The sequence below is a fragment of the Sciurus carolinensis genome, chromosome 17 (assembly GCF_902686445.1).
Source record: "Sciurus carolinensis chromosome 17, mSciCar1.2, whole genome shotgun sequence".
Classification (NCBI taxonomy): Eukaryota; Metazoa; Chordata; class Mammalia; order Rodentia; family Sciuridae; genus Sciurus; species Sciurus carolinensis.
The window spans coordinates 47,398,114-47,406,426 of NC_062229.1; the positions used below are offsets into that span (position 1 = coordinate 47,398,114).

Sequence of the window (8,313 nt, forward strand, 5' to 3'; positions counted from 1 at the left end):
TGACAGGTCCTTCATTCACCTTCAGAACACTTAAAGGAACAAGAAATTTCATTTTCTTAAAAAACAACACTTCTGGATGACACAGGTACTCATGCCTGGCACAACAGGCAGGTCTAGGACCAGTGGCCACATGACCCCAAGGACAGGGTCCTGGGCTAAAGAGGAGAGAAGGCCATGTTCCCCCACTCCTGAGGGGTTAGAAGGAAAGGCTGTCAGTTGCTCTGCTTCTTGGTCTGGCATCCACAGGACTGAGTTCAGAGGGACAGGCCAGTACTTGCGGGAAGACTAAGAGATGATCAAGATGCCCTGCTGCCTGACACGTAGTTTCCCAGTCTCCACAGGTTCTCTGTTGCTGGGCATAACGTCAGTCAGGCCAGGAGAGGGCGTACAGCTGGATGCTACAGAGAGCTGGAGAGAAGGTGACCCAGCACATGAGGCCTGCAGGCTGACGTGTCCTTACAGTCACAGTACAGCACAAGGGGGCTTCCAGGTCAGCATGGTTCTTTGGCAGCTCAAAACAGAAACAAACCTCCCTTCTTATGAAGAGCAGCACAAAGACCTCAGTGAGCAGATGTCCAGTGGTTTCTGCTGTGAGAACCTCTGCACTGACTCCACTAAGTGCACCATCTGTTTGTCCTAGATGCTGGGACAGGACTCTTCAGCAAGGCTAAAGGAATTCTCCAACTCTTCCAATGTGCCCACACTCCCCACCCCACCCTGCTCTGCTTGTGCTTCTCTTTGAGCTCTCCAAAGATAGGCCAGACCAGTGTAGACAGGCACTGGGACCTTAGCTGTCTCTTGATGGACTCCACAGGCTTCTGTGAGTTGTACAGAGTGGTCCCCTGTGCAGCTTGCTATGTGGGCTTGGCTGGATGATTTTCAGGGGAATGTCAGGACAGGACTCTGCTCCTGGCTCTCAGCCTCACCATCAATGTCTGGAGTCCTTGGAACTGCACTCCTTGCCATACCCCTCAGACTTTCAAAGCTAGTAGCAGTCTATGAGTTTGGTGAGGAAGGCAGTCTTCTTGGTGCAGCGTTTGATGAACTTGTGTTTTGGCAACTCCTTAGCAGTGGACCAGAATCATGGGGTTCTGTGGTGGCCTTCAGCAAGGGCGGGCTGTTTTTAGGAATCAGAATCAAGACATATATGGAGTGGAGGCTGGAATTGGGTGGCTCTTCCTTTGCAAGTTCAATGGCCATGATGCTCAGGGACCAAATGTCGGCTTTAGGCCAACATTTATCTGATGACCTCGGGTGCCTTCCAGAAGGGAATGCCAAAAACATGTTCCTCTTGATCTGCATGTGCTGTGAATTGCCCTGCCACCCTGAAATCTGCTAGCTTCGTGTGGCTTTGCTCTGACAGCAGCACACAGCAGCTTTGCTGTCTCAGTGAATCTTGCACTCTGTGCGGATAACCTCAACCCTTCAGAATCTCTCACAGGATGGTGACAATTTACGTCTCCTCCACTGGGCCAGATTTTAGCAAGTCCAGTGCTGAACTCCCACCCAAGTACATGATGATCTATAGCTTGGTCCTCTTCAGGTAGGAGTCAAAGTAGCCCATGATGTAAGGACTGTTGTGCTGGCTGAACATGGTGATCTGCTAGATATCCTTGATCTCATCCTCCGCCTCCTCTAGTTCCATGATCTTGATAGCTACCACCTACTTGGTGTGGTTGTTGATGCTCTTGTACACCTCCCTGAAGGAGCCCTTGCTAATGTGGCCAAACCTGGTGAAGAGCTTCTCAGGTTCTCCCAACAGTGCTGGTGCAGAAGTGAACCAGGTCCACACCACCTAGGCACCAGCCCTGGGTCCACTATCTAGAGGCCTGCTCACTCAAGCAACTCAGGGAGCTCCATCCTGGCCTCCTGGCCTCCTGGCCTGCTCTACATAGAACACATGGGCTTCCACCACAGCCTTGGTCTCCCAGAAAGCCCAGCTCTCCCAGCTCGTGAGAAGGCAGCCATGAGGGCCAAAACTTAGAAATCTTCTTAATAATTTTCCAAATTGGGAAGCAAAAAATCTCATTTTTGTTTTAATTTGTACTTATTTTAATGTTAGTAGGGTAAGGTTATTTTCGTATTTTGAGTGTTTGTACTTCTTTCTTCTATTCATTTTTCTATTGAGTTGTCTTGATCCATAGGTATATTTTGTAAATAAGGTATTGATCTCTTTTTCCATTTCCATTTGCAAATATTTTCTCAGTCACTTTTTTTTTTTTAAACTTCATTTATGGTGACTTTTATTCCATAGAAGCTAGTGATTTATATAGCTTCATATCTGTCATCTTTTCCTTTAGCAAGGATAAGCTCTGTTCCCAAGACTCTAAAAATTGTTTCTTCCTGAGTGAAGTAGTACACACATGTAATCCCAGCTACTTTGGAGACTGAAGCAGGGTGATCACAAGTTCCAGGCCAGCCTGAGCAACTTAGGGAGATGCTGTCTCAAAAGAAAATAAAAAGGGACTGGGATTGTGGCTCAGTGGTGGAGTACTTTCCTAGCATGTGTGAGGCACTAAATAAATATATGAATAAAATAAAGGTCTATCAACATCTAAAAAATAAATTAAAATAGGAAAAGAAAAGAAAAAGGATGGGGAAGTAGCTTAGAGGTAGGGTGCCCCCGGGTTCAATCAAACAACAAAATAAAATGTTCATCTATTATTTGTACAGTTTTTTTCTTTTACATTTAGTTTTTCTTTCTCCTGAGTTTTATTTTTGTGTCTGACATGTGTGAATGGTCCAAAGACCATTTATTGACTGGTCTTTCTCCCCACTAGATTGATTTATCCTTTCACTGATCTATTTTTCTATTTCTCCAAGAGTGTCACACATTTGTTACTGCATTAGAGCATTTATATTTGATAGAGTGAGTAACAATTCACTGTTCTCTTTTGAAGTTTATCTTGCTATCCCCATGCCTTCTTCTTTTTTTTTTTTTAAGATGTGGTCTTGCTATGTTGCTTAGACTAGACTTGAACTTCCTGTGCTCAAGCAAAACTCTTGCCTTAACCTATGGAGTAGCTGGGAGGTAAACCACTGTGCTGACTTCTCACACATTTTTCTTACAGATATAACTTTAGAATCATCCTGCCAAGTTCTAAAAAACATTGTATTCAATTCTGGCTGGCTTTGTATTAATTTTGCTTCAATTCTTTGAAGGAATATCCTTCTCATACGCAATTCTTCTAATGCTTCTAGTAAACTTGTTTTTGAAATCTAATAACTGAATGGAAAACATTGTCTCTGAAGAACTTTGAAGAGTAAAGGTAGATGATGATTCTTCAGTGTTGAGTTCATTCTCCATATTACCATTTATTTTGTGGAAGATTCTAGACATGATCTGACAGAAGACTCCAAGGCAAGGTGGTCCCTTGAAAGGCAGAGCTTGGAACTGGTAGATCAGACAGCCACAAGTGCAGGACAAATGTTTAAGTGAAATGCGGAGCCAAGGACTAGGGCTGCTTCCTAAACAACTCACTAGAATGCTGTCACCGTGTCAAAGAGCTGGGGTATATATTTGTATCTGGCCAGTGGACTCTCTCAGCTTCCTGGAGCTGCTTCCCTCTGCTGCACTCTCCTGCCATGATGTTCAGCCTCACCTGGAGCCTTGAGAAATGGAGCCCGCCTTCTATGGACCAAGATCTCTGAATCTGTGAGCCCTCAAATAAACCTTTCCTCCTCTACAATTGTGCTGGTCAGATCATTTAGTCACAGTGAAATAGTTGACTAAAACACCATCTAACTAAACGTCCCCACCTCTTTGTTACTTGAGCCAGAAACTGGGGAGTCATTACTGCTTCTCTCAGACACCAAACTCTGCACATAACCCCACCCACTTCTGACCCTTTAGAAGTCCTCTTATTTCTACTTCCAAAATGTGTCTCAGATACATCACTCTCCCCTTCTTCATGACCATGATGGAGATCCGGTCCAGGCTTCTCAGAACTTTTGCTGGCCTTCTCTCACAAATCTTTCCAGTTTGGTTGGTGTTATCTCATACTCTAAACATCTATTTTCCATGTAGCAGACTTAGATAGGATCATGCCACATCCCTGTACAATGGCACTCGCTGAATGAACCAGGTCTTCTGAGACCTCAACCCTATTCTGTGTGCTTTTCTCCTCCCTTGATACTACTGTTCTACTTTACCTTCCTAAAGTATGGTGATCTCTTTCCCATCCCAGGACCTTTGTACCTATTGTTCCTTCCCCTGGAGAAGCTTTCTCCTTGCCCTTCTTATGTTTGATTCTTTAACACATCCTAGCTCAAATCTTTCTTTCTCAGACAGTCCTTTTCTGGTCAGTCTGTATAGACATGGTTTTCCTCAGGCATTTGATGTCATAGCACATATGATGCCCCATTAAGCTTTCTGTTTTTGAGTCCTTTTGAGATTTTATGGTGTTTTCCAGAAGGTTAAAGTTCATGGTGAGATGACAGAGAATACTGTGTGCCTTGTTGCCAGCAGAGGAGGAGAGAGTATACATCATTTTCAAACTATATGTGCAGTAAAAGAGACAAGAACAAACTCAGGAAAGGACTGATGATTATTACCCCAGCCCAAGGGAATTGGCAGATGGGAGAATAATATCTTTGGAGAGAAACAGACATCCATTTACCATCTTGCAATCCCCAAAGATACCTAATTACCTCCAGCAGCAGCATTCATTACCATTTAAATATGGCACATCACATTAGATTCTGAGCAGTTAGTACTGTAAGGTCGTTTGACTGTATCCAGTGTATTGTTCCTTTTTTAAATAAGCAAATCAAGAACTGGAGAGGTTAAATGATATGTCCAAGGTCATCCTAACACTGGAAGGACTTGCTGGGATTTAGAATTCAGATAGCCTCCTTCTGCAGCAGGATTCCCATGACAGTATTAATGTCTAAGTTTTGAATTCCTACAGGCGGAGGAGCCCAAGAACTATCTGGACTCGATAAAGTCTGTAAAAGAGTTCTTTATCCTAGCAATTTCTGAAATAGAAGCACCCCATATACTTTTGCTCAGTTTTCTCTAAACATGCAGGTTTCGAATTTTCTTTCTTAAAACAATCTTTAAAAATATAAGTAATGACATCATTTAAAAAATACAAAATAGAGATGAGTAAAAGTGATAAAGATAAAAATCATCCTCGAATGTGTCCTTCATCCTCTGGATATTAGCATTTTGGTGTCATATTTTGTCTTTGTAAGAATAGCTCAGAGCAAGGGAATTGTCTTCTTGCATTCTGGAAACTACAACCCTTTTACCAAGAAATGTCAAAGATGGGGACATGTGTTTCCTATCGCCACACGTTCCTCTGAAAGCTAAAGGGGATATAACGACAAAGTAGGTACATGTTTGGGGTTTAAGTATTTTTTCATTTATTTCAAGACATCTTCAATGAGACCTTAAATGATTCCATGGAAATTAGTAAAGTAGGTGAAACATCTTTAAAAAAAAAGATCCTCTAGGTCTGTGAATATCTCAAGCCTGTTTTCATTTATTCACCTCATTTGATTTTAGTCCCATGAAACAGATGTGTGGGAGGGCTGTTTTTTTTTTTTTTTTTTCTTTTCTTTTTCTCTTTTGTTGTTGCAGTTGTTATTTTTTCCCCAAGCACAAACACATTTTCTTTGCCCAGGATCCAAGGGGAGGGGCCCAGCTGAGATCTGATTCTGAAGTGTGTGTGGGTGCTGTCCCAGGTGGTACCAGTGAATTAGACATCCAATGAAGGACAGAATGACAAAAAAAATAATTTCAACTGCTCTTCAGCAAGTTAAAGTCATCAACATGTTTTGTTATGTGGCCCCTGGGGAGCAAATTAAAATTATATTGTTTCTCTAATGCTCTTTGGAATCAATGAACAAAACAAATGACGACGGGCGGTGGGGGAGGAAGGGGTGCCTTTGTGTGGGTGTCATTGGAAATACCAGAACTTCCTTCCTCCTGTTACAACATCAGAACTTCAAATGTTGAATTTAAAATAAATGCTCTCCTCCTTGTGGTCAAATGGAAAGCTTTTGAGTATAAACTTGGGAACCAGACAGATCCAATTACAGGCTGCCTATTCTTGGGCAAGTTATTTATCTACCTAAGTTCTAGTTTCTTCTCACAGCGTTATTACCAAAACAACAACAACAACAACAAAAACCCAACCAACCAACCAACCAACCAACCAACCAAACAAACAAACAAAACTGAGACAAATAGGCAAATGGTTTTTGCATAGTGTCTGGGATTCATCAAAGATCTCCTGCTTTGATTGTAGCAGGTAAGAAGGAGAACTGGAAGGAAGAGGTTTTAAAGGTGGGTTATAAACTGATTGGATCTGCTACTGGGAGAAGGTTTAAAAATTTCCTTCATTAAATCAAGTGGTATTTTTCTTTGTGACTTCACTCAGTTTTTATTGTTAAAATTTTAAAATTCAAGCATAATGATTAATATGTTGTTTGGGATGGTAGCAATGGTGAACAGTAGGTCTGGTAGTTTAAAAAACTGCATATCCCTCTTTAAAACCTGGTGGACTCTCTGTATCAGTCAGAATCATCCTCTGTTATCTGGTACTTGTCCTTTCAATGACCTTGGAGTCTGGTAGTGGTTTTTTCCACCTTCTCCTACACCCCCTGATGGGTCTTTTTGCTTAATCAGGAATGAAGCTGAACTTTTCTGCCACCCACGGCTCCTCGATGTATATGGATGGCTTTCTTTGAGTTGTGCCCAAAATAACATCTGATCTGAAAGCAACACTAGGAAATTCAATCATCTATGAAAAGAAGAGTGCAAAATAAAAGCAAAGTCAAGCCCCTTGAAAGTTCAGGTTCAACTCTGGAAAATGTAAAAAGGGGGATTAGGGTGAGTCTATTTCTGGAAATCCGATTGCTCCAGCACAATGTGCTGAACAGTGGGGGGATCCTTTTGTGGCTAATGTACACTTGGAGAGCCTTGTTCCCCCATCTCAGCTTTTTAACCTGCTGGAAAGCAGGCCATCTCAGCCGCCTGTCTTATACTGAGGTTAATTCGTCATTTGAGAGCTTTCCCTAGTGTAATGTAATATAGCACCACTCGGATTTTCTAGATCTGCTGGGTCTTGGCAGAGAGGCATGGAGAAACGAAGGAAATATATCCAAACTGGTTCTGGAGTGCATTTCTTATTGTTTGGTTTATTTTTCCCCCTCAGTAACTAATCTAATGAATGCACTTTTCCTTCAGGGACATTTCTCTGAATTAGGGCATCCATATGCATGCTTTCCACACTCTAATGAGACTTTTTCTTAGGCTTACTGTGAGAGAAATAGGACGAGTCATGACAGAACAGCCTGCCGGTGCCTGCTAATGCAAACCAAGCAGGAAAGTGAATGGGGGCTACTGCTCCAGATACAACCTCCTCCTCCTGCCTCCTCCTCCTCCTCCACACTCCAACGCATGCACACTTTCCTGAACCCAGTGCTGGCAGCTAGGTGTGAAGTGTCACTGAACATTTCAGGCAGCGAAGTCTACTCTCATATCCGTCTGGGCGTTCTGAGTTTGTGTGTACTTTTTTCTGGTTTTCCGACTTGGCCTTGGTTCCACTCCTCCAAGGTTGAGTTTTCATCCAGTTCTTGGCAGGCTGACTCTAGCTCCTAATGGGTCTGTGGGTGTTTTTTGTTCTACAGCTCTATGGAAGAGCACATTGAGAAAATAAACTCTAGTAATGATCAGCTCAACGCGACAGAAAACAACAACAACAACCGCAACAAAAACTTTAAGCTTTCACTTGGAATTATCTGACTATTCCAGGTGAAAGATTTTCCTTCTGCTTTGGACCATCTGAATAATAGCCTATTTTTCCACTTTGATTTGCTAGTGCCCTAGATGTTACTCTGAGCTTCAAATCCTTTGTCTGGTATCTTATTCCAGCTCTTTATGCTTCAAATATTTTGTCCCCTTTCTCTATTATCTGTAACCAAGGAAATGGATATATACTAATATACTAAAAAAGTCTTCTGGTAAATACTCAAGGGATGATGGTGTAACTTTCACATGCATGCCGAGTGACAAGTGCCAGCAGCGGGTAAGAGAGTGTTGGGGACTTCTTTGAAGACTGACTATCATGTGGAGTCATTATCTCTATAGAACATGAGTTTCCTGGCACTATGGTTTCTTCTTTCTTTTTCTACCAGGGATTGAACTGAGGGGCATTTAATCACCAAGCCAATTCCCAGCCCTTTTTGTATTTTATTTGGAGAGAGGATCTCACTAAGTTGCTGATTTTGCTGAGGCTGACTTTGAACTTGTGATCCTCCTGCCTCAGCCTCTTGAGCTGCTGGGATTACAGACCCGTGCCACTG

The 8,313-nt window shown here is 42.5% G+C and overlaps 1 pseudogene; it reads right to left on the reverse strand.

Annotated features, from left to right (window-relative positions):
• Positions 1 to 560: 560 nt before the first annotated feature.
• On the reverse strand, positions 561 to 4,669 carry LOC124968270 (serine/threonine-protein kinase 25-like; annotated as a pseudogene).
• Between the last annotated feature and the right edge of the window lie 3,644 nt (positions 4,670 to 8,313).